A 25,924-nucleotide genomic window follows, 5' to 3' on the forward strand; every position below is an offset into this window, starting at 1 on the left:
TCTTCTTTGCCTATTATTAAATTAGGTTATTTATTTTTTTATTGTTGAATCGTGGGAGTTCTTTATATATTCTTGATATTAACCTTTTATCAGATACACATGATTTGTAAATATTTCTCCCATTTCATAGGTTGTCTTTTCACTCTGTTGGTTGTATCCTTTGATACAGAAAAGTTTTAAAGATTGATGTCATCCATTTGTCTATTTCTGCTTTTGTTGCCTGTGCTTTTGGTGCTATATGCAAGAAATAATTGTGAAACTCATTATTGTGAAGATTTTCCCCTTCATATTAAGTCTTCCAATCCATGAACACAGAATTCTTTCCATTTATTTGTGTTTTCTTTAATTTCTCTCAACAATGTTTCATAGTTTTTAGTGTATGAGTCTTTCACCTCTTTGGTTAAAATTATTCCCAAGTATTTTATTATTTTTGATGCTATTATAAATGAAACTGTTTTCTTAATTTTTTGGATATTTGACTGTGTATAAAAATTCAACTAATTTTTATATATTATTTTATATCCTACACCTTTGCTGAATTTGTTTATTAGTTCTAACAGTTGTGTGGATGTGTGTATTTGGAATCACGTAGTGTGTAATTTGGGGAGATTTACTGTTTTCCACTCAGCATAAACTCTAAAGGTTCATCCAAATTGTCATCAGTATCAATAGTTTTCCTTTTTTATTGATTAGCATTGCATGGTATATGTATTACATGGTACATGGTACTCCAGTTTGTTTACCCATTCACCTATAGAATGATATTATAGTGTTTTTTCCTAGTTTTTGATTATTACAAATAAAGTTGCTATAAACATCATGTTTATGTGTTATATATAAACATAAGTTGCTCATTTTTCTAGGATAAATGCTCAAAAGTGGAATTTCTGTGTCATATGGTAATTGCAGATTTCATTTTATAGGAAATGATCTAACTTTTTCACTAACAATGTATAAGTAATACTTTTCTTTTCATCCTTGCCAGCATTTGCTGTTACTATTTTGTTTTTACTTTAGCCATTCTAATAGGTGTGTAGTAAAATCTTATTGTGATTTTGATTGAGTTTCTTTAATGTCTAATGATGTTGAACATTCTTTTATATGCTCATGTATCATTTATATGACTCTTTGATGAAACATCTGTTCATATCTTTTGTCCATTTTCCAGTTGGTGGTTCATTTTTTTAAATGAAGTGATGTGACCTATTCCATTTTTGATATTGGTGATTTGTATCATCTCTCTTTTTATTATGTTAATTTCCTAGAGGTTTATCGATTTTCTTGACATTTTAAAAAATAGCTTATTTCATTGGTTATTTCTATTGTTTACTTGTTTTCAACATCATTGATTTCTACTCTTTAATATTTCCTTTTTTTTTCTGATTGTTTTAGCTTTATTTTGCTGTTACCTTTCTAGTTTTTTTTTTTTTTTTTTTGGAACTTATTGACTTGCAATTGTTATTTGTTTCTAATGTATGCATTTAGTACTAGAAATATCTTTCTTGGTGCTGCTGCTTTAGCTACATCCCACTCTTTTTCATATGTTATATTTTCATTTTCATCCAGTGGTGTGCATTTGAAAATGTTTCCTTTGACACTATCTTTGACCCATGGATTATTTGGAAGTATTGTTTAATTTTCACATGTTAGAGTTTTCCTTTTAATCTCAATTATTGATTTCTAGTTTGATTCTGCTATAATCAGAGAACACATTCTGTACTATTTAAATTCTTTAAGATGTGTTGTGGTTTGTTTTATGGCCCAGGATGTGGTCTATCTTGGTAACAGAAGGCCTGGATTTGAGTCCTGGTGTCATATCTTTAAATTGCATTCTAAGTGGCTGCTAGGTGCATGGTCACATCTCATTTGAGGTAACCTGTACTGGGTATGGCTGAACCAGACATTGAGCCAGACAGAGTAGATGGTGGAAGACCATAAAAGAGTTTCATATCAACCAATGATTTGAAAGAACAAGTTAAAGGAAGAAAACATAATACATAGTGGAGTTGTGTTGCCATAATTTCAGAACTAGAAAGTTGTACTGGAGAAAAGCAGAATAAGAAGAGATAAGCCTTGGTAAATAAGGCAAAAAAGGATGCATTAGAGGAGTGAGTGGGTGGAAGTGGTGATAATGCTCAGTGTGTTTACAAAAGAGAATCAAAGAATCAAAGATGATTTAGAGATAGTTAAGTGAAAGTGGCACACTCAAAATCAATGACTAGTAGGTAGCTGAGATTAAAAGGCAGACTTTCTGACTCTATGTGGATTGCTTTTTTCTAACTGCTTCTCCAAATAAGGAAAATAAATAAATAAATAAATAAATAAATAAATAAATAAATAAGATATGGGGCATCGTGAAAAAGAAGAAGCCAAAGTAATGTTACAAAATTTAAAAGAAACTTAACCAAATATAGCAAGGCTACTGTTTAGTTGCAAGAAAACTCTGTGTCCTCCTTTGGTAGTTAAAGTAGTGATAGATGCTGTAAACAGATAACTCTGAAATCTTGGTGACTTAATATATTTCTTTCTTTCTTGTTCATGTATAGTGAATCAGAGGTGGTGACAGTAAAGAGTGGTCTCTGCTCTATGCAGTTATTCAGGGACCCAGGCTGAGTGAGACTCATTTTCAATTCATGGCTCCCAAGTCTTTTGGGCACCAACTCCTACTGGTGAATTGGGGAAAAGAGAGAGAGAGTGTATGATTATGTGGGAGGTGTCTTTGAGTCAAGTCTGGAAGTTATGTACATTATTCCACCACATTTTATTGGTTAGGAATTATATGAAAGCATTGAAATGTAAAGGAAATTGGGAAATCTACCCTAGGTTTATGACTGGGAGAAAAGAGAAATAATTTGGTGAACAGCTATCCAATTTGTGCTGCACATTATTTATCTACCGGGATCTCTTTGTATGGTGCACCTATGTTACCAGTGGTCATTTATTCAACAATTATTGCCATATTCCTTGATTTCCTGAGTTTTTTTGACAAATGATTTGTCAGCTTTCCTGAAGGCTGTGAATGAGATTATTAGTCCACTGCTATACCTAGAAGTTTCAAAAGAAGTCATTGGCTGGGTTGGTAATATTAGGTGATGTCTAACTCATAATTAATAGGGCAAGTTCTCATTTAGGGATACAACAACTTCCTGAGTTATATGTATATTTTCCTTTCATGATTCCCAGGTAGGGCAAGTGAGAAAGGATGTTGAAAGGCTTCTTCAATGAAAATGATTTGGAACTATTAGATAAGAGCAGTATTTCCCAAAATGTTCTTGTAGAACACTAGTGCTTGGATATGCCCCAAAGGAAAAAAAATCCTTTGCCCGTAGAAGTTTAGAAAATGATGAAACCCAAATCTATCTCTGACTATTCACAATGAATATGAACATATTAAAGATTCCAAATAGTTCTGATATAAAGAAAATTTTGCGTTTAATTTAGCTTTCCTAACACTTGTGTTTTACACTATTGTGATGAATCTGTAGAAAAATTTGGTTGGTTTCCACTGCAATCAAGCATCCTAATTTTGAATGCCACTTTCTCACCTGAAATATTTTATGTGTTTTTTAAGTAGAAAAGCAATTTTCATATTATTAATAGTGTTTTTTAGCATTTTGAACATAAGTAGAATAAAATGGATTTAGCCACATTTTCCCTTTTTTATTCTTCTTCCCTTCTTCATTTATCAGCAAACTTAGTACCAGTAGGGTAAACATTAATTTGTGTAGTTTTTCCTTATTTTCCCTTAAAAATGTCTTGTATCACATAGATTGTTGTTTATTTTCTCCTTAGGCTACCTACTTTATGAATTTTTAAAGTCCTTTTTTCTACTACCAATATTTATTTATTTATTATAGAAATCTTTTTCACTCTGGTGTTAACCTCAGGTGAATAATCTTGGGCCTTCCTTCTATTTCTAATTCTTCAATTTTGTTTTTACTTTTGTATACATTCTGAAGCTGAACCAGAGACTAAATCTGTGTAAAGCATTTCTAATGGGAATGGAAAAGCCTTTTTTGGGAGGTAGGGGCAATTTATACTATCAGTGGTAGATGCAACCACAAGATGGCACTCATTTGTTTTTCGTTTCTAACCTAATGAAAAAGTTGAGACTTTTATAGTAGCATGGAAAACAAAAATAGAACTTTGACTAGGTTTCAGAAATGATCTTTCTTAGTTTATAAGCTATAATTTTTTTCTGTTTTGCACATTAAAAATAGTTTCTACTGGATTTTTGAGATATATCCTGAAGGTTTATTTGCCAAACATTATAATATTTGAAGTAAGTTGAAATTTGTTATCTGTTTCATTAGATACTTTTTGGGGAAAATTTTTGCTCTCACTTTTTTTTCCTTCTCTCTTTTCCAGTATAGTTGCCAGTAAACTCTAAAGATGTATGAACTAATATTTATACACTGAGATTCACAGACTGATTTTGTGCCAGTCTATGTCTGCTTTTACAGAATGTCAGGCTCTTTCTTTTCCTAAGGGCTGTCAATCAGTATTATTTGTGCAGATGAACTACTGCAAATCGTCAGACTCTAAGTCATTTTTTAAATGATTCTTTAAAAAAAAATCCAGTCAGTGGTGTTGGACTATTCTTTATTCTGGTTAAACTTTGTAATTTTGGAGTAAGACCAGAAGAAATGAAGACATTTGGGGAACCATATGGTTGTATTGGTTTGGCCTTCAGGAAATTCAAAGTAAATTATGTTGTCATAGGGGCTGTTTCATCTATGAATCTCACTATAGTGTGCTTTTATAAAGCAAATCAAATTATCTGGGGCTGTGCTTCCAATATGTAGTTACTAGACTTATATGGTATTTAAAAAAAATTAATTAAAAGTAAACAAAATTAAGTACTTAGTTTGTCAGTCACACAAGCCACATTTCAAGTACTCGGTATTGAATAGATCAGATTATAGATTTCCATCATTGCTGAAAGTTATCATGGACAGCACTAATAATCTAATGGGTATTATTATTTCCAGTTCATATATGAAGGACAAAAAGCTATAACTGCATCTTTGATTATTAGTCACTTCACTTTGTTTAAATTGGTCTTAGTTGCTTGAATATCAGAGGCTTTTCTGAGCAGCTGTATAATCTACTAGAAAGAGTATTGGATAGGGAGCTGGAATAACTGCGATTTAGCCCAACCAAAACCTCATGATTATGAGAAAAGAATTTGACTTCTTTAAGTTATTTTTATCTATGGAAAATCAAGTTATGAAATATGGGTAGGAAAAGAGCGATCCTGGCACTATCATTAGAAAGGTCTGTTTATAGGATAGCCCTTGGCTGGTATCAGCAAACTTGGATTTCAGGGAAGTTCCCACCATTCCCTCAAAAGAATGGCTCACTGTGCCAAAAAATGCTTGTACATACAATATGGTTTATGTTCAACACCTGCTTGCCTTCTGGGAATCTGAAATTTGTGTACATGCCAGGCTAAGAGTGCTTACATGACTAGCTCCAGATAAAAACCCTGGTGCTGAGCCTAACTGGTAGATAACATTTCACGTTTGTTGTCACAACTCATTTCTGGGAGGAATTAAGCATATCCATGTGATTACACCAGGAGATGACTCTGGAAGCTCATGCCTGGTTTCCCCTGGACTTTATCCAATTTGCCTTTTACTTTTGCTGATTTTGCTTTATATCATTTTGTTGTAATTAATAATAACCATGAGTAAAACTATATGTAGAGTTCTGTGAGTCCTTCTAGCAAATCATCAAACCTGGGGGTGATTTGGGGGACCCTCAACACACCTCTTAATTATGTTGAAAGAGTAATATGAAGTAAAAAGCTTGGAAATAAGTTTGAATTCCAAAAAAGTTTCTATATACTTGCATATTTTTACTAGTAATTGTAGTGAATCTTGCAAAGAAGAAGAAAATCAGAAAAAATATTTATTCAAAAAATGTAAAAAATAAAATGGCTTAAGATGAAACTGAAAAGCTATAGACACCTGAATAAATTATGTCAAAAATGTTTAAGACATAGTTGTGATTTTATGAATATTAGAAACATAGCAATATATTGGGACTAGGGAAGATATAACCTGGTGAAAAATGGAGGACACCATGCCATTCTTGGACTTTTGAATATCTTTGGAAAAACTTCCAAAGCTGTCTAGAAATGTGAACTGAAATGTCTAAGATAAGTGAAACAGAATAGCAGCCATTTTTCCTTGGATAAAGTTTAAAGAAACTGAAGAGTCCTCTTAACATAATTCCCTGGATGTGAATTTGTCTTTCCACAGCAGGTTTAAGTGACTAAAGATCTCAGACTTGACACATGTCGGTGATTCTTGGCAGCAGCTAAGAAATATGGCCTTGGCTTCCAGTGCTGGAGTGGGAGCTGAACTCTCTCCTTTATTTTAAAAGTCACTTTTATAATGTATCTTCTTGCAGTGAATGCTCTCCTAACTCAAACATCATAATCTTTACACAAACATGAAAATCTTTTTTTTTCTTTGTCATGCAATTCAATCATCTCCAAATTCTAAATATTAACTCACTCTCTCTTCTGATTTCCACCACCCATTTTCTACAGCATGGCCCTGGGAGAATAAATGCTTGGTTTCCTACAAATGTGTCTGATGATAGTACTTTGTCTTTCCTTCTTTTTTCTCTGTCTTCTTCCATCCACAAGAGTTCTTATTCAAACAACCAATTCTAGAAGGTTTGGACCAAAATATCCCTGAGTATCAAAGTATTTGAAGGCCTAAATTCATGTATAAATTTGCATCTCAGGAATACCCAAAAGTTGTCCTCATGACCACATGGTCATTTAGAAGTATAACAAAGACGGAAAAGGAAAACAAGTAACAAGCCTTATGGAGCATAAAATAACATAGAGGTTAAGGCTTTAGATGAATGGAACCAGACTCCTTGGGTTCAAATTTCATTCTATTCCTGTTTGACCTTGGATAATTTTCCTAACCACTCTGTATTGTGATATCCTTCTCTATAAAATGAAATAACAACAGCACCTATTGTATTAACATGTTATGGAGATTAAGTGAGTCAATATATGTAAATTGCATAAAACACCTACTAAGTGTTACATAAATCTAGTGACCATCTAATTGATCACCCAAACTGGGATGCATTTGAAGATGAAAAGGGGCATAATGAATAATTCTGCTAGGACAAGAGGTGTAATATAACTTTAAGTATTTGGTATTATTATTTTTAAATTTTGCTTGAAAGCAAACTTAGATTTTCAAGAAATCAGGTCTTCTGCAGATAGCATACTCACTGATATAAACTCCCCCCCACTTATACAACTGCAAAATGTGATAAAACACACACACACACACACACACACACACACACACACACACACACATCCCTGTGTGATAGGACTCTAGAAGAATGAATTCAGTTGGCTCACAGGAGCACACATTGAACTGTATATGCAAGGTGTATGATAGATGCCTTTCCACGTGACTTATATGTGTTTTTGCATTTGACCCTCACAACAACCCTCTGAGATAGACATCATTATTGTCTCTGAGATACAGGAAAGTTAAGTTGCTTGCCCAGAGTTCCACTGCTAGTAAGTGGAGGAGCAAAGGTTCAAACTTCAGAGCCCATGTTCACAACTTTTATTAAATTCTGACCTCATGACCATTACCAGAAAGACGTGTGACTCTGAACACGTCTTATATTAATGCTAAATAACATCTAATACATGGATAACAAAAGCATCTAAAGGCAGAATGCCACAAAACCCTGCTTTTGTTGAACTGACTTACAGGTCTGATGTGGATTTAAAAAAAATGTTGTGTTGATGAGTGTTTATATACTGTTTGTGTCAGTCAGAAATAGAAGCAAATTGTTAGTATCAGGACCAAAGCCAGGTAAATTAAAGATGCTAGCAATAACTAAAAGCTCAAGATGAATTACACCTTAAAGAATTACACCAATTCTTTAAGGCACATTGGGTTATTTATGGAAATGTTTCCAGTTTGGTTCTCAAGGCACTTAAACTCTATATAAGCTATCAAATAAACAAATATAACAAAGCATAATCTTTGTTCAGTGCTATCTGAGAAATTTTTTTTTCAGATGGGCAAGACTTTGACATCAGATTATATAGTCTATTGTTTTATAACTGATTTGTACTATAAAGGCTTATAATAAAAGGTGTAGAGTTAGATAAACATTTTAGCTCATTAAATGGCTTGAAATAGTGGATGTAGAACCACTTTTTTAGTGAAATATTATCCTTCAGTCCAGTGCCTACCACAGACAGAATCAGAACTGTTCCAAATGAAGAGGAAGGGGTGTAGGCCCAGAACTCCAGCAACTAGGTTTCCTTTTCACCTGTGTACTTAGATAGCCCCCAAGCCACCTGCATTACATGGCTAGGAGTCCCCATGACACAGTTTGAAAGGAGAACCCATGAAAATGTGTGGAAATAAAATCAAACTTCAACTAAAAGATTATAAAATTGGATGGGGGCATGGGCTAAAATGAGTGATGGATATTAAAGAGGGCACTTGTTCAAATGAGCACTGGGTATTGTATGTGTCAGGGTTCTACTCCTGAAACCAATACTACACTATATGTTAACTAACTTGAATTTAAATTAAAAGACTAAAATTATAAAAGAATAAAATTAAAATTTAAGGAGATAAAATTTTAACTGACTATATTTATGACTGTATCTCACTGGATTTCTACATATTCCCAAATTGAAGCTCTGTGTTACTATATAAAGAATCAAATTACATCCATGAAAAACAATAACACACAAAACCCCCAAGACTTTTGTTAGCTAAACTTCTTTTGAAGAAATGATATTACTATATCACTTGATAAATATTATTGAAGCTAATCTTTAATATCACCAAGGTATCAGATCTCCATCTGCATTTTATCAATGCAGTGGAAAATCAAACAAGAAGCTTAGCTAGAAATCCTATGGAAGTACAATTCCACTGCTGACTCTTCATAGACTGAACAGTGGGACTTTTACAGCCTTCTTAGACTTTGGTTTCCTAGTATAAACATAGTAGATCATATATATTCTTCATTTAAAAGTTACTAAGAGTTCTTATGGTTTTCAAAGAAAGTGATTATTTAACATGACTTTGAGTCAACTCATGTATCAAGTTTTTAAAAGGCTTAAAAATGAATCCAATTATGACTGTTTTTGAAATTTTATGAAGAGCATGTGGAGATGGTGCAAATTTAGGGGGAAAGAAAGATTCTTTCTTTAGTTTTACTCACAGTGAAGATCACAGCTATGATAAGATTAATATACAGGAAATCAAAATATTGTACCAGATTGATGTTAGGAACTCAGTGGGATGCCTTGTTATCTTCAGAATTGTGGTTAAGCATCTGCAGCTGAGAACAAAAGACTAATATTTCACATTTTGAGTTGAGAGAAACTCAAAAGTGCTGCCACTTTCCAGCCATGTGCAAACTAACTTCTGCTCAGCTTTGTCACATAAATTTATAATTGTAGATGTGAAATTATGATACTTTATCTCTCTTTCTGGGCCAATTTTGCCAGAGTTGTTAGGCAAATTGAATGTAGCAGCAATTTTACCAAATAGCATTTATTCTAGCATAGAGGAATTGTTCAACAATAGGAAAAATTTTTATGTATTCAGCACATTAATAGATAAAATGTGATAAAAATATACTACCATCTCAACAAATGTAAAAAAAGGCATTCAATAAAATTCAATATTCTTTCATAATAAACGCTGTTTATTAAACTATTAGTAAACATAAAGAATGGAAAAGATAATATGATTGGTCTTCCTCAAAATCACTGCTATCACCAATATTACTTATGTTGTATTGGTGGTTTTAATAATTATAATAAGAAAAGGAAAGGACATAAGAGATGTACAAATTACACATAAAAAGAAAAAAACACAATTTTATAGATGAAATTTCACAAAAATATGCAGAGGTGTCTCCAGTTAAATTGTTATGGTGGGGATAAGATTTATATGTAAAATCCATAATGTTCCTATGTGACAACAATAAATGCTTTGAAAATCTTATAGAAATTTTAAAAAAGCATTTACTATATAACAAAACATAAGAATACTATAAATAAATTGAAAACAGTTATTTAAGTTTTACATGGGTAAATTTATAAAATAGTTTTGAAACATTTACAAGAAGCCTTGATTAAATGAGGATGTGTGTTTTGTTCATAGGCAGGAGGATTCAACATCATAAAGATTTCATTTTTTCCAAATTTATCCATAAATTCAATGTGATTTATATAAAAGTTTCAGCAGTGTTTTTCATGGGATTTGAGAAATTGATTCTAAAATAAATATGAAAGAGCATAAGTCCAAAAAGAACAGAGTTGATGCTGAAGAGGAAGGGGGAGGAAGACACATATGCAGTGCTAGTTATCAAGAGTTACTTATATACTCACAGAATTTTTATGTACTTATGTACATACAGAATCTATATACATATGGTGTTATCCCAGGAAAGGGCAAATACATCAAAAGGGCAAAGGAGAAAGCAGAAACAAACAAACAAAAAACCAAAACCACACAGACCTTATATTTGTGGGATTTCAGTTCATGAGAGATGTCTCATTACTATATGTCAAACTATAATAAATGATGATGAAACTAGTGCCTATCTGAATGTGAAAAAAACATGCATGTATTCAATTCTATTTGACTAAAGACCTTACAAACTTTTCAAAGAATATAAAGAACATCTTCATTGCACTGAGGTAGAGAAGATACCTTAAACAAGTAACCAAAAAAAGAATGAATCCTAAAGGAAAAAAAAAATATTGATACATTTAACTATATTGAAATTATAAAGTTCTGGGGCGCCTGGGTGGCTCAGTCGGTTAAGCGTCCGACTTCGGCTCGGGTCATGATCTCATGGTCCGTGAGTTCGAGCCCCGCGTCGGGCTCTGGGCTGATGGCTCAGAGCCTGGGGCCTGCTTCCGATTCTGTGTCTCCCTCTCTCCCTGCCCCTCCCCATTCATGCTCTGTCTCTCTCTGTCTCAAAAATAAATAAAAACGTTAAAAAAAATAAAAAATAAAAAGAAATTATAAAGTTCTAAACAACAAAAGATACAATAAACAAGAATGAGAGAAGATGTTTATGACATAGTGAACAAAAGATTAATATCTAGAATACATACAGAACTCCTACAAATCAATAGGATAAAGACAACCCAATACAAAAAGATAATTATGGAGGGGTACCTGCTTGCTTTGTTGGATTAAATACTAATGATTAAGCTCACATACTGTGAACAAATAAATGGTTTACCTTCCTTTAAAAAGGTAGAGGGCACCTGGGTGGCTCAGTTGGTTAAGCGTCCGACTTTGGTTCAGGTCATCATCTTGCGGTTGGTGAGTTTGAGCACCACATCGGGCTCTGTGCTGACAGCTCAGAGCCTGGAGCCTGCTTCAGATTCTGTGTCTCCCTCTCTTTGCTCCTCCCCTGCTTGTACTCTCTCTCTCTCTCTCTCTCTCTCTCTCAAAAATAAATATTAAAATTTTTTTTTAATTTTTTAAAATTAAAGAAGCTATCTTTAGAAGACATGGAAAAGATATTGCATATCTGAAATAGCCTTTTTTTTTCCCCACTTCCATCTCAGAATCCTACAACTATATTTTTTGGAAGAGTCAAAGAAGTCAACTTGAAGGATAGAGGGGAATTTGAGTGTCATTCTTCTAGATAATACAGCAATCTTTATATCTCCTCTGGGTGTGTGAAGCACAGGTAATACTAAAAAAGTTATAAGATGCATTGGATTACATTTAGCCTAAGAATATGCTCATTAAAAATTAACAGATACATCTGAGCATGTTTAATTTATTTATAATAGCTAATCACTGCTAATTTGGTTTATAGTTCCAACCTGTTCTCCACACAAACCCCTTTTAAGCCCCATAACAATGGGTAAAGTACATGAAGAGGCAGTTCAAGAAAGAGGAAATTTAAATAGCTAGTCAACTTTGCAAAGTTTAGTAATAAGTAAAATGCAAATTAAAATAATAATGAAATACAATGCCATAGCATTTAATAAGCAACAGTTTTAAGATCTGAAAATTCTAAATGTTTGCAGTCCGAAAATACCAAGTGAGGACTTAAAAAATAGGAGTCTTATTCAGTGATGGTGGGAGTGTACATTTGGAAAGCATTTTGACAACAGCAGTATTATTAAAAATGCACTCACCTGACAAGCTGTCATTTCTACTTCTTGGTAAACACCACAGAGAATCTTTTGATGTGTGCATGAGGAGACAGTTAAGAGGAGCATTGAATTTAATAGTGAAGACTGGAAGAGATCTAAATACACATCGATAGAGGAGTGAATAAATAAATTGTGGTATATTTAGCTAATGAAATAGGTTATTGTAATCAAAAGAAGGGAGCTATATATAAGTATTGGCACTGATAAAGCAAAAAAAAAATCTAATGAGTATAAAGTAAGAAGCACATATGTACTGTGGTAAAACAGTCCTATACATTGGAACTGGTTATCTCTGTTTCCATGGAAAGAAGAAATAGGATGGAAAGGATTTATACCAAATATAAGATAGACATTTCCTGTGGGGTTAGAGGGAGGGAAATGTAGCAAGGTAAGTATACAATGAAATTTTCAACTAATGTGTTATTTTCAAATAATGAGTTATTTCCAACTAATGAATCACTAAACTCTACTCCTGAAACTAATATTATAATATATGTTAACTAACTGGAATTTAAATAAAAACTTGGAAAAAAAAGTTAAAAAAATAAATGTCCTCGTATAAATCTATTAAAAAAAGAAACAAAAGAATAATGAAAAAACACCTTACAGCTTTCTTTGCTCTGTTTCTTAAATTCCATATATAAGTGAAATCATATGGTATTTGTCTTTCTTGGGCTGGCTTATTTTGCTTAGCATTATACTCTAACTCCATCCATGTTGTTGCAAATGGCAAGATTTCATTATTTTTTTATGGCTGAATAATATTCCATCATACAATAAAACTTTGGTCTGCAAGCATAATTTGTTCCATAAACATGCTTGTAATCCAAAGCACTTGTATATCAAAGCGAATATTCCCATAAGAAATAATGAACACTCAAACAATTCATTCAACAACCCCAAAATATTCATATAAAAATGATTGCAATATTGTAATATAATATAAAATAATAAAGAAAATACAGAATATAAAGAAAAAAATAAATAAACTAACCTGCACTTATCTTTGAAAACATTTGTGGCTGGTGTGAGAAACACAAGATAGAGGAGGGTTGTGTGGGACAACTTTCGCTTTCACTAATGGAATCATTATTATTTATTGGCTCAGTGGAATCCTTTTCTTTTTTTTGTAACTTTAACAAGGAACCTACCCAAAGACACTTGCTTTTGCCTCCTTTTGAGGATTTCGCGGAAATGTGACATTGCATTGTCGTTAAACAGATTCATTGCTTGCGCTGCTACAACCTTATTCGGGTGGTGCTTTTCTATAAAATTTTGCGCAGTTTCCTACATTTTACACATCTTCCTAATCTCATTTGAAGGGGATTCCTGCACCATTTTCTCCTCCTCTTATGCAGATGAGAGGCAGATATACACTTCCTATAAAATCTTGCAATTTTGGCCACACACACACTATGTTCATATTTTTCAATGATTTCCTTCCTAACTTCCACTGTAATCATCTCCTTCTTACTGCCTTTCTTTTTCAACCTTTTTCTGCTTGGGGGCCATTGTATACTCTTGCACGGCTGTTGACTACAGTATAGTATTAATAAAATCTTGTCCTCTGCCCCGAACCCACTCACATTCTGTCTCTCTCTCTCTCAAAAATAAATAAAACATTAAAAAAAAATTTTAAAAATTGGGGCGCCTGGGTGGCTCAGTTGGTTGAGCATCCGACTTCAGCTCAAGTCATGATCTCACAGCTTGTGGGTTTGAGCCCTGCGTTGGGCTCTGTGCTGATAGCTCAGAGCCTGGAGTCTGCTTCAGATTCTGTGTCTCCCTCTCTCTCTGCCCCTAACCCACTCGCATTCTGTCTCTGTCTCTCTCAAAAATAAATAAAACATTAAATAAAATTTAAAAATCTTGTCATATGGTATATTTAATGTAACTGGCAATAAGGCAGCAGAGGAAAGGGCCTATATCTGCAGGCAGCCTGACCTAGAATGAAACAAAGCATTCCTAAGCTTTCTCTTATATGGAAAAGCAAAAGACTGTCCATAGGTGCTTTGAAGTGACAAAGAATACACTAGTGCCAGTTGTGGGTACCTTCCAACATTCTGAAAAATCACTGATTTTTCAGTGGGGCCTGAGACCAAGCATCCAAGCATGGGTGATGATCACCCTCAATCCCTCAGTGAGAGAGAGAGAGAGAGAGAGAGAACCATTGGCTCAGTTGTGATCATGTGACATTTGGTGTCATGTACTACTTGTATTGCAAGACATCTCTCATTTATCAAGTTAAAATTTATTAGAAATGTTTGCTCATCTTGAGGAACACTTGCGGAACAAGTATACTCACAATCCAAGGTTTTACTGTGTATATATGTATACACTGTGTATATATATACCCCCACACACAAATATATATATGTAAACACACACACACACACACACACACACACACACACACACACAAACTACATCTTCTTTATCCATCCATCTACCAAAAAAACAGACTCTTAGCTATAGAAAACAAACAGATGGTTACCAGAGGGGAAGTGGATGGGGAGATGGGTGAAATAGGTGAAGGCGACTAAGAGTACACTTATCTTGATGAGCACTAAGTAATACATGGAATTGTTGAATTACCATATTGTAAACCTGAAACTAGTATAACACTGTATGCTAATTATACTTGAATTTAAAAAAGAGACATCAACAAACCTAAGTAAATATATTCAACTATTAGCACTTGTTAACTGTATATGGTGGATACATGGGTGTTTGTTATTTTATTCTCTGTGATTTTACATATTAAGGATCAGTAAAGAATAATATGTATATAGTATAAGGAACCAGCCTATCTCTGTAAGTAAACTGTGGAGTGCCCTGCTTCACCTAACAACTAGCAACACACTTTTTACAGAATATATCCTAAACAGCCATTGTGTTTTCCTCCCTGATTCATTTCTGAGGAAGAAATTACTTACAGTGGTCAGTCCATAACAAAGAATGAAGGTGCTGGTCCCAGAATGTTTTTTTTTTATTTAACATATCATCACTATGTGATTTTTCACATTTAAATATTAAACAAAAAAAATATTTTTTTTACGGCTGGGTTAAGCTGTGAAAATAAATATATGACCTCATTATAATAAGTACAATAGTTTCCAAAAGAATTATGAAGGAAGAAAACAGTGAACAAAATATTTTTATATTTATAGATATGGGATCCTCAAAGATTATGAATAAATCGGGGCCAATTTTCATTTCTGAACATTTATAGAGTATCTTAAGATGTTAAATTTTCTGTATTATGTTATCCTCTTAGTGTTGTGCATGGATTCCTATACTTGATAAGTTGATATTAATGGACATTAAAATGAAATATTCAAATCTAATAAGTTAATACAAAAAGTTTTCTCGTCTCTCAGGCTCTATTTAGTTTTTCAGGTCTAATTAAAGTCCAGAATAAAATATTCAAAGCATATGGTGTCTTAGAGTAAGTCTTGACAGCAGGACAATTGTCAGTTTATTTTAAAAGAAATCAAAAGGAAGAGAAACAAAACCATTTTGCAATGTACTAATGATCTTATGATTAAATTGTTCCATGTTTCAAAAAAACATTTGATGTACTGAGTAATCTATTGTGTAATAGAAAGTACTTTCCAAATATCACAGTATTTTAATTAAGACTTTTTGTGTTCTTTCCTTCACACACATTACAGAGAATTTTATGTCCTTGCATTCTCTCTTGGACCCAGCTCTGTTGTGTTTTGAGAATGGTTATTTCCAGTAGTACTGAGAGTAACATGCCTTGATAAGCCAAAATCTCAAAAGATAATTTCTTGAGACTTTCTTCAAAATAAGGATTTTATAATCTTGAATGATGGTCAACAATCTCAACAAGCTCTCTTTGGAGAGCTGCTCATGGAGTTCCCCTAACACTTGTTGCTTTGTCAACGACAAAGAATTGAACCTCTAGGGACAACCCAGTTGTATCTTCTGCACTGATGTGACATTTACATGAGGGGCACTTACAACTTTAATTTCCCAGTCTTGAAGGATAACTTCATGATATCAGAAGCTAACTTGAAGCCTAGAAGGTGATAATCTTTTTTTTCTGCTAATGGATTAATGTGTCTTTTGCTACTTTTAATTGTTCAGCTTTTATCTTACTTTGGTAATCATTGTTGGGGCTTGGATCTTCACAAAGTCAATGATTTTCCACTTTCTGAGGGACCCTAGCCAAACATCCACAGCCAAAAGCACTTAGAGATGAAGAGAGGTGAAGGATAAGGATGGCTTCCAAGAGGATAACATTGTATTATAAATAAACAGGGCAACTTTTAAGTTGTTATTCTGAAGATTTAGATAGTTTAGTGTTAAGGGCTACAGAGAGGCTTGCCCTATCTTAGTAATATGCTGAGACCAATTTATTCTCAGGGGTGTTCCCTATATCTCAACTCCTTGTGCCAAGATCAAGTTGTTTCTTCTTATGCAGGATGAACTAGTTCAATGACTCATCTCAATCCTCAAGTAAACAAATGTAACCATTTCTTTTTAGTCTTTCTTAGATTCTGATGTTGGATGAAATGAGATGGAAGCACTGCTAATAAAAAATGCACATTTTGTCATTGTGAATATTTGCTGACTCTGAGAGAGAGAGACAAGGAAGGAGGTAAAGACACAAAGAGACAAGGGAGTAGATCTTAAAAGTTTTCATCACGAGAAAAAATCCTGTAACTATGTGTGGTGATAGATGTTAACTAGACTTTTTGTGGTGATCATATGTTATATACCTGAAACTAATATGTTACATGTGAAGTATATCTCAATAAAAAAAGAAAGAAAAAAATATTGAGATAGAGAAACATGAGAGATGAGAGGGAGAGAGGTTGATGAAAAGATAGAGAGAGTGGAGGTGAGAGGAGGAAAAAGGAGGGCAGGAGAAGGGAGAAGAGGGAAGGGGAGAGACAATGAGAACCTGAGAGACACTTTTTGTGCTTGTGCACACATGTGGACACATCTAAAAGATTCCACAACTTTGTTTGTTTTCCAGTTAAATTGAATGTTTTAGTCTTCATCATGGTTTGTCAGGCATTTTAAGTCTAAGTAGTCAGACCACTTCAGTTGTTTTAACACCCCAAATCCAAATGATTGGGCCGCTAAAACAACCCAATTGGGTCAATCATTTAGCAGTCCCAGGGACTGAACAAGTGATTGATGTGGTATATGAGGCAGACTCAAACTGTAATTTGTTACTTCAGAGAAAGAAAGCTAACAAATTCTTTTGGGAAACCCAAGAGGGATTGAATAAACTTGTGTTAAATGATAGGATAACAATATTACATTACTGGGTGGTTAGTCCTAAGAAGAGTCTTCCACACATGGAAGGAAAAAAAAAAAAAGACTACAAAAGTTAGCCTGCCTAAATATATTCCTAGCTCTGTCTTTCCGAAAGAGACAAATAGCCTCCATATGTTGGGCTTGAGGGAATTAATCACATCCTTTGCCCTCAAAATGGCAGCTGATTGAGAACTAGGCACAGGAATCAGAAAATTGTAATGTCAGTTTTATTGAAGGTAAACCTAGATTGGCAAATATAAGCCTGAATGTGGCCTATATAGCTTTTTAATATTTCTTTCCAGAATTATGTTTGCATTCACTTGAGTAGTAAGGCCTTCGGAGCAGTAACTTATTCGACCAGCAATGCTTCACCATGTCGAGCCAGGAAGCCCAGGTCAAGGACCCAAGAGGGAATCTTCCTGTATGTGTGCAGTGACCTGCCATGTTAACCCTGACCATCAGAAAAATATGGCTCAATGAATATGAGACTCTTCATATTCACCAAACCCATTTCTTCTTTGTACTTGGGCACACAGTGAGACCAGATATCCCAACACCCTTGTAGTTAGAGGTGACTGTGAGACAGAGCACTGAGTTCACTTGTCGGTGAAATGAGTTCAGAAATAATTGTACTGCTTCCAGGCCCACCCTATTAAAAACTTCAAATTTCCCAGGGGATATCTGGTCATCAGGACAGGCTTATGAACCGCTAAAACATCAATGGAAACATATTGGTATGGATAATGTTATATATAAGATGCCCTTTCAGAGATAGTGCTGTAAGTGGCTGGAAAGAAAAAAAATGGAAGGTGAGACCCCTCCATGGCTCACATTAGCTCCAAACCATCTTGGCAAAGGGGGTGGCCCAGGTTAACCACAATGCTGAGGATTGACTAGCAGGGCATTGCTCAGTTACTCAGCAGCAAGGTGAAGGCCACAGCTGCCATTAACTACCTTCTTTCTTTGATTCTACCATGTGCAATGCTCAGTCTCTCTTATAAATAAATATGTATTTATTGACTCTCCAAATATTTATTTAGCAGTTACCTTGGCAGACCCTGAGTGCTGGGAATACAGCTGCAGATGAGAAAATGTCCTTGTTTTTGTGGGGCCTACATTCTGGTAGAAAGAGGCATATTATGAGTAAAACAAAAAAAAAATCCTTTAGATATTGATATGTGCTATGAAATGAAGTGATGGGCATCAAAATAGGTTTGGTGGGATAAAGAGAGATGGTGGAGGGGGGTGGGAAGGATGGGAACAGGGTGGACCATTCAGCCACAGAGCGTTAGCAAGGGCTTCTCTGAAGACATCCCATCAGAACCAAGGCCTAAGGGATAAAAGAGCTGTTCCACATGGAGACATAAAGGAATAACATTCCAGGGTGAGGGAGTGTAAGTTCAATGGCTGACATGGGCATGAGCTTGGCAGAGACAACAGACAGAAGGCACACATGATGGGAATGTGAGGGGAAAAGAAGTGCATTTGGAGATGCACTCAGGGTCCTGAAGGTGTAAGGTTTTCAGTCTTTGTGGGGAGATAATACAATCTCCCTAAAATCCAGAATTAAATACATAATTCTAGGGGCGCCTGGGTGGCGCAGTCGGTTAAGCGTCCGACTTCAGCCAGGTCACGATCTCGCGGTCCGTGAGTTCGAGCCCCGCGTCAGGCTCTGGGCTGATGGCTCAGAGCCTGGAGCCTGTTTCCGATTCTGTGTCTCCCTCTCTCTCTGCCCCTCCCCCGTTCATGCTCTGTCTCTCTCTGTCCCAAAAATAAACGTTAAATACATAATTCTAATGGCAATGGGGAACATTTGGAGAGTTCGAATGTAGAATAATTGAAAAATGTCATTTTCAAAGTGCACCAAAGCAGCCTATGGAGAGCTGCTTCACATCTCAGTCTAACAATGTCTGCAGATTCCCACACTTGACTAACAGGAGAAAGGGTGCAGGAATCTAGCCCTGGCCTTAAATGTATTCATCAGTGGAAAGAAACTCTTATCACAACTTTGAACTATGGCAGGGTGACTACAAAATCCAAGATCATACTTTTCTAAAGAGTTTCAAATAATTGAATGGTGTTAGGAATAAATGTCTGGTTTTTAAAAATAATCTGCTTTAAGAGCCCACCAAATAAACCCAAATGACTCAAGTGACATTCAATACTCTGTATTAAATGGCCAAACAATTTCCTTTTAAGACAAAGCACTTTAATGATCCACAGAAAGCAATCACATACACTTAACATCCAAAAGAAGATAGTCTATGGTTAGGGAGCTAAGTCCTAATGACACAGTGTGGTAGAGAAATAAACTATGAGTTATCTGACAAAAAAGACTTGGTGTTAGGATAAAACAAAGAAATGCAAAGTAAGGAGGAAGATTAATAAAACAGCAATGTAAGCTTCCAATTAATCAAATATCACTTGACTTTGAGGAACTGGGAGAACTGTCAACACTTGTGAGGATAGAATGCCAAAAAGAATTTATAACCATTCAATCTCTTTGTCTGTGAGGAAGCAATGTTGTCTGGGACAAGCACGTTTAATAGGTCTTACATGAGCAGCTTCTTATCAAGTCTAGAAAAATTGCTTTTCAAATCTCCAAGATTGAGATGTCTTTGTATTTCTTCTCCAGTGAATGGTCTAGGGGAGAGGAGTACAGGAGAATCTAAAGGATAAGAAAAATAAGCCCCAAGTGTTACACCCAAAAATTCAATAAAAAAATGCATAGGGATATGGCTGCTCCAAATTAGGTTGGGTTGAGGGTTGTGCTAAAAATATAATTGAGTTAATTGAGCTATTAATAGCTTAAATCTAAACGGGTTTGCTCCATGAATTTTTAGGGAGGGGTCTTATTTTTCTGTAAAGCTGGATCTACAGGACAGAATGTCACCTAGTATGTATTAAGCCCTTGTGGGCATAGGTCTCTTTTTTTCCATCTTGTTCATGTAATACTCTGATATATATCCATTGCCTGGCACATGGAGAATTTAATAATTATTTATTTAAATAAATGTTAGAATAAGTTAAAAACACGAGTCTGTCCTCTGCCCTTAAAAATTTGGAAATAATAATGTCATAATGCAGAAAAACAAAACAAAAAAAATAACAACAACAATAAAAACAACAACAAACAAACCAGGCTAACTTTAGTCAGTACATTTGCTTTGTTGGTGCTGGAGGTGGAGGTGGAGGATCATGCAGGCAGTTGACAAATGCATGAATTGGAGAGCTATGGAATGGACAGTTAGTTCCTGCTCATCCTCTACTTTTCAGGAGGTAGAGATGAAGGCAGGGACATTACAGGAGAGGTCAAAACATGAACAGAGGTAAAATGTTGGGAAAATATGATATATTTGGGGGAAAATTTGAGTCCAGTTCAGGTGAAGAATAGAGTGTCGTAGCAGAGACAGGTTGGTATAGTGGGAAGAACAAGAACTTGTGAGTCACATAAAATCCTAGCACTGCTGGCACTTTGGGAAAACAACACTTATGGTCATCAGTTTCCTCATTCTAAAGGAGAGATGTCCATGTTCTCTTTTTCTATGTTCTTCTAAACCATTAATAAATGCCTGCATTCTATTGAAGCCTTACTATGTGTTCAACACTGTTGGAAGCACATTAATTCCATTAATTTGAACACCTGTGTGAAGCACTTGACACTAATTACCTTATTCAACCCTCAGAATAATTCTATGATGAAAGAGTTGTGAGGGTAAAATGGAAAAGCATAATGTGTGCTTGGCTTATAGTACATTCCCAGATACATGTGCTTCTTTATCCTTCCCATCTCTTTTCTTGTAAATAAATTGTGGGAGCTAAGCCTGGAAAAGAAACTTAGCCAAACTGTAGAGGAGCCTTGCTGTTAGTACTTTATTTAGCCAAAAATTTTTGGTCTTTGAAGATTTTGGAGCTGGGAAGTGACATGTGTATACTTGTGATTTCCCTTTACCAGCAATCAGCTACTGATGGTTGGATTTTCTTCTCATTGCTTAATGAACTTTTTGAAAGATTAAATTTTCAGTGCAAGTTGCAAAATTATCAGACATTCTTCTTTCAGAGGAATGAACCATTCCATGGATGAACAGAGCTCTCATAGCATCATTGAGATCTGCTTTTTAACATGTCAAGTCCACTTATCCACAGTGACAGAGACGGTGGGGCCAAAAGTATTATCCCTGACTTTCATTCTATTTTGCCTTGAGAAATATTGGGACACTTTCACTAGCTATTGCCTACCCCATTCAGTTAAACAGTTTTATTTGATTTTTTTCCCCCTGGCTATCAAATGTCTACTTAAACCCTCTTTAAACAGCTCTGCTATTTTTCTAGATGGTATCAATTAGTTTTGATAATTTACTGCCAGATGAATTTTAGTCTCTTTCACCCAAGCAGAGACCACTGGACAGACATTTCAAAATCTCTCAAAATGTCTCACACATCTTTTTTATTTCAACCTTTTATCTTTTATATGTGTACAAACCACTGACTAAAAAAAAATAGTAAAATAAAATATAACAATAATAATAATAATAATAATAGTAATAATAATGCAAAAAGAATACCATCATCCTAGGCTAAACCTCTTCATAAATCTAAATACTATAGAACTTATAGATTCCCACATTAAAAAAAAAAGTGTACCTCTTAAAGAATTTGCTTATTCTCATTACCACTTATAATATTTAATCTAAGGATTATAAACTCAAGATTAAAATTATATATATATATTATTATATATATTATATATATTATATTATATTATATATAGTATATACTATTATATATTTTTTTATATGAAAAAAATGCCTTGATCTCATTCCTCAAGATCCTTGCTTCTACAGACAGAGTAGGGTCTCTTTCAAAAGTAATACATAGATAGTCACCATGGGTAATGCATGTGTTCCCAAACATTGTTTCCATAAGACAGTCTGCACTAGTGGTAGTGAAGAGGCACATAATCTAAGATTTCAGTCCACACAAGCAGGAGGCAATGAGATCTGATGGAAAACACTGGACTCTCCATGCCCAGAGCTCATTCATTTGTTTATTATCTCACTCTGTTGTAAGCTCCATGAAGATATAGACCATTTCTGAATCTGTGGCCCTTAATACAGTGCTTAGCACATAGAAGATACTCATGCTAATATGTGGTTGTATGTAGAATAACTTTGAGTCAAGGGATCAATATTTTGGTCCAGTGTTTCTCAAACTAACTGTGCAGAACTAGGTTGTTTTTTTGACTTTCCAACCTGTCCTAGGTTGATTATTTCGTAAGATATAAAAAAGTGAATTACTAGAAAATAAAATGTAAGGACAAAAAAAGCTCTGATTTTTAATTATGAGATGATTAGAGATTTAAAACTGCTCTATCAAATTGCCACAACATTTCTAAGCACTTTTTCTTAAATTCTTACTTCTTTTGTTGAGAACGAGAAAATTTATGAACCATTTGCTATCAGAGAACCACATTTTGAATAGCACTTTTTGGTACTTAATATCCACTAACTAAACTTGGTGAATCTGTTTTAAATCCTTTGAGGTCTGTTTGGTCATTGGTAAAATGGGGAACAGAGCTGATTTCCCCGAGGCTGGTACCTGGATATGTTCTACTTTGTTCTTATATCCCTGGTAGGTCTAATCAGCACTTCTAAAGGAGGGGTATCTAACAATGGTGAACGAATGTCAGGCTCAAGGTTCCCTTTCACCATCTCCTAATCTGACATAGATCCATTAGCCTTTGTCCTAGGGCCAAGGCTACTATAACCCTGAAACTGACCATTCACTGGACTGAACTTTGAAATCTGATAAACAATTTTAGCATAGTAGTGATCTCCACCTCCCTGAAATATTTTATATTCCCAGTTCTGTTTTATATTATCTTTGTTGCACTTAGCAACAGCATAGTATGTATTATGTTTCATTTATTTATGATCTGCTTAAATATAAGTTCCGTCAGAGCTAAATTTTAATCCTTTTTCTTCATTACTGTGAAAAAATCCATTAAACTCTTCTTGACACAAGGTAGACAGAAAATAAATACGGCGCCTGGGTGGCTCAGTCCTTAAGCATCTGACTTTAGCTCAGGTCATGATCTCACAGTCTGTGAGCACAAGCCTTGCTTCGGGTGAGCTAGAGCCCTGCTTCAGGTGAACATGAACCCCGCTTTGGGTAAAAGCCCTGCTTCAGGTGAACTCAAGCCCCACTTGAGATGAACACATGCCCTGCTTTGGGTGAGCCCCATTTCTCTGCCCCTCGTGGGATTCTCTATCTTTCTCTGACCCTCACTCACTTGCACCCTCTCTCTCTCTCAAAAAAAAAAAAAATGAATAACTGAATATTAACTCATTTATATTGTCTCTTAATTATTTAATGTGAAGAAAAATTCTTGTGTGTTCACTAATTTAAGAATTTGGAGTTTTACTATAGATTTAGTGGAAGACTCAATATTTGAGGTAATTTGAAAACAACCCTGAAGCTTTTCCAGCTTGGCTATTTATAATTCTAGGTGTATTTTTTCCCCTCATATATCAAAGAGGCTTTTAATGCAGGTCAAATTCAAAGTTCCCTTTCAAAAGCATAGTATGGACTCATTTGAGTACAAAAAATAAATACATATCAAGGCTATTTTTTTATTAACGTTTTTTATTTATTTTTGAGAGGCAGAGAGACAGAGCATGAGTGGGGAAGGGACAGAGAGAGAGGGAGACACAGAATCCAGGCTCCAGGCTTTGAGCTGTCAGCACAGAGTTCAACATAGGGCTTGAGCCCATGAACTGTGAAATAGGCCTCAAGCCTATTTTTTATTTAAAAAGCATGGTTTAAAAATATTTGGGTAAGTCACAAATGAATAAGTGGAATCGTTTCTCATTTTCTAAGAAAATGTTACCTTTAAACTTAAAAATGAGCATGAGAGGGGGCCTGGGTGGCTCAGTCATTTAAGCATCTGACTTTAGCTTAGGTCATGATCTCATGGTTCATGAGTTCAAGCCCCACATCAGGCTCTATGTGGACAGCTCAGAGCCTGGAGCCTACTTTGGATTCTGTGTCTCCTTCTCTCTCTGCCCTTCCTGGCTCATGCTCTCTCTCTCTCTCTCTCTTTCTCTCTCTCTCAAAAATAAATAAACATTGAAAAAAAATTTTTAGTGAGAATGAGAAATTTCAGGACTAAGGATATATGTATATTATATATTATATAATATATAATATACATTTTTTTTTATGAGAAAAACTCAAGTACCTGTTTTCAGGTACTTATTCAATTTTTTCTCAACTGCAATTACACCATGACAATATAGTAGTGTCAGCAATAATACCAAACTGAATTTTATAGTATGTTGGGAAAAAGCCCCAGATATTTTTTATTTATGTTAAGCAGTCTTTACTTTTCCTTTCAGGAAATTCAAACAATGCAACTCAATAAAACACAAATCTATCTTATGATGTTACTCACTACAGAGAAAAAAGGAATGCAAATATATTTAAATGTATACAAACTTTTATATTTAATTTTTTGGCCACATGTGCCCTAATAATTAAAAAAAAACCCACATACACAAAGTTTCCATATGTTTTCTGTCTTTTCCTGCTCCCATTTTGGCCAGTCAACTTTTTAAATTTGTTTTTCCCCTCTATTACCTAATTGTTTCATTTCAGTATTTACATTTTCAATACAGTTTTATAGTTAGCTATACTTTCAACTTTTCCACAGAAGGACAGTTTATTTTATATGCCCATTTTAAAGTTTCAAAGTTAAACATTGAAAGGTAGGGGGTGGGTGGGACAACGTGTTCCCTCTTCCAGTATTTCTGCCTACATGCACCCAAGAAGTAGAAACTGTATTAAAAAGTGGAACTTGGGCGCCTGGGTGACTCAGTTGGTTCAGCGTCTGACTTCAGCTCAGGTCACGATTTCACAGTTTGTGGGTTCAAGCCCTGCGTCAGGCTCTGTGCTGACAGCTCAGAGCCTGGAGCCTGCTTCGGATTGTGTGCCTCCTTCTCTCTATGCCACTCCCCCATTCATGCTCTGTCTCTCAAAAATAAAATAAACATTAAAAAAAAAAGTGAAACTTGACCTTTCTTCCATTTGTTTATCACACCCACCCAGCAAGAATACTGACATAATTGGTGAAACTGAGAAGAGAGTCATTTGCACTTGTTTGGCTTAAATATAGTTCCTCTTCTCCTCTTTGAGATCTGTTTGTCTTGAGGAAGTGTGTGTTTCTTCCTAGGCTCCTCCATGAGGTAAATGTCCCTTGTTCAAGGCATCTGACCAGGAGAGGGCATTTCAGAGCCTTCACTGAAGGCCCACATTTCTGAGGTCCCAGCTCCAGGGCCTAACAGGTACAGGAGAGATTCTGGATAAGTGTTTCTGTTCTGAAGACCTCAACTATCCTTTAGAGGAAAAGTTCTG

The sequence above is a fragment of the Lynx rufus genome, unplaced genomic scaffold (genome assembly GCF_022079265.1).
Source record: "Lynx rufus isolate CCGP_SWC_20201006 ecotype Redwood Valley unplaced genomic scaffold, mLynRuf1.p SCAF_3, whole genome shotgun sequence".
Taxonomy (NCBI): domain Eukaryota; kingdom Metazoa; phylum Chordata; class Mammalia; order Carnivora; family Felidae; genus Lynx; species Lynx rufus.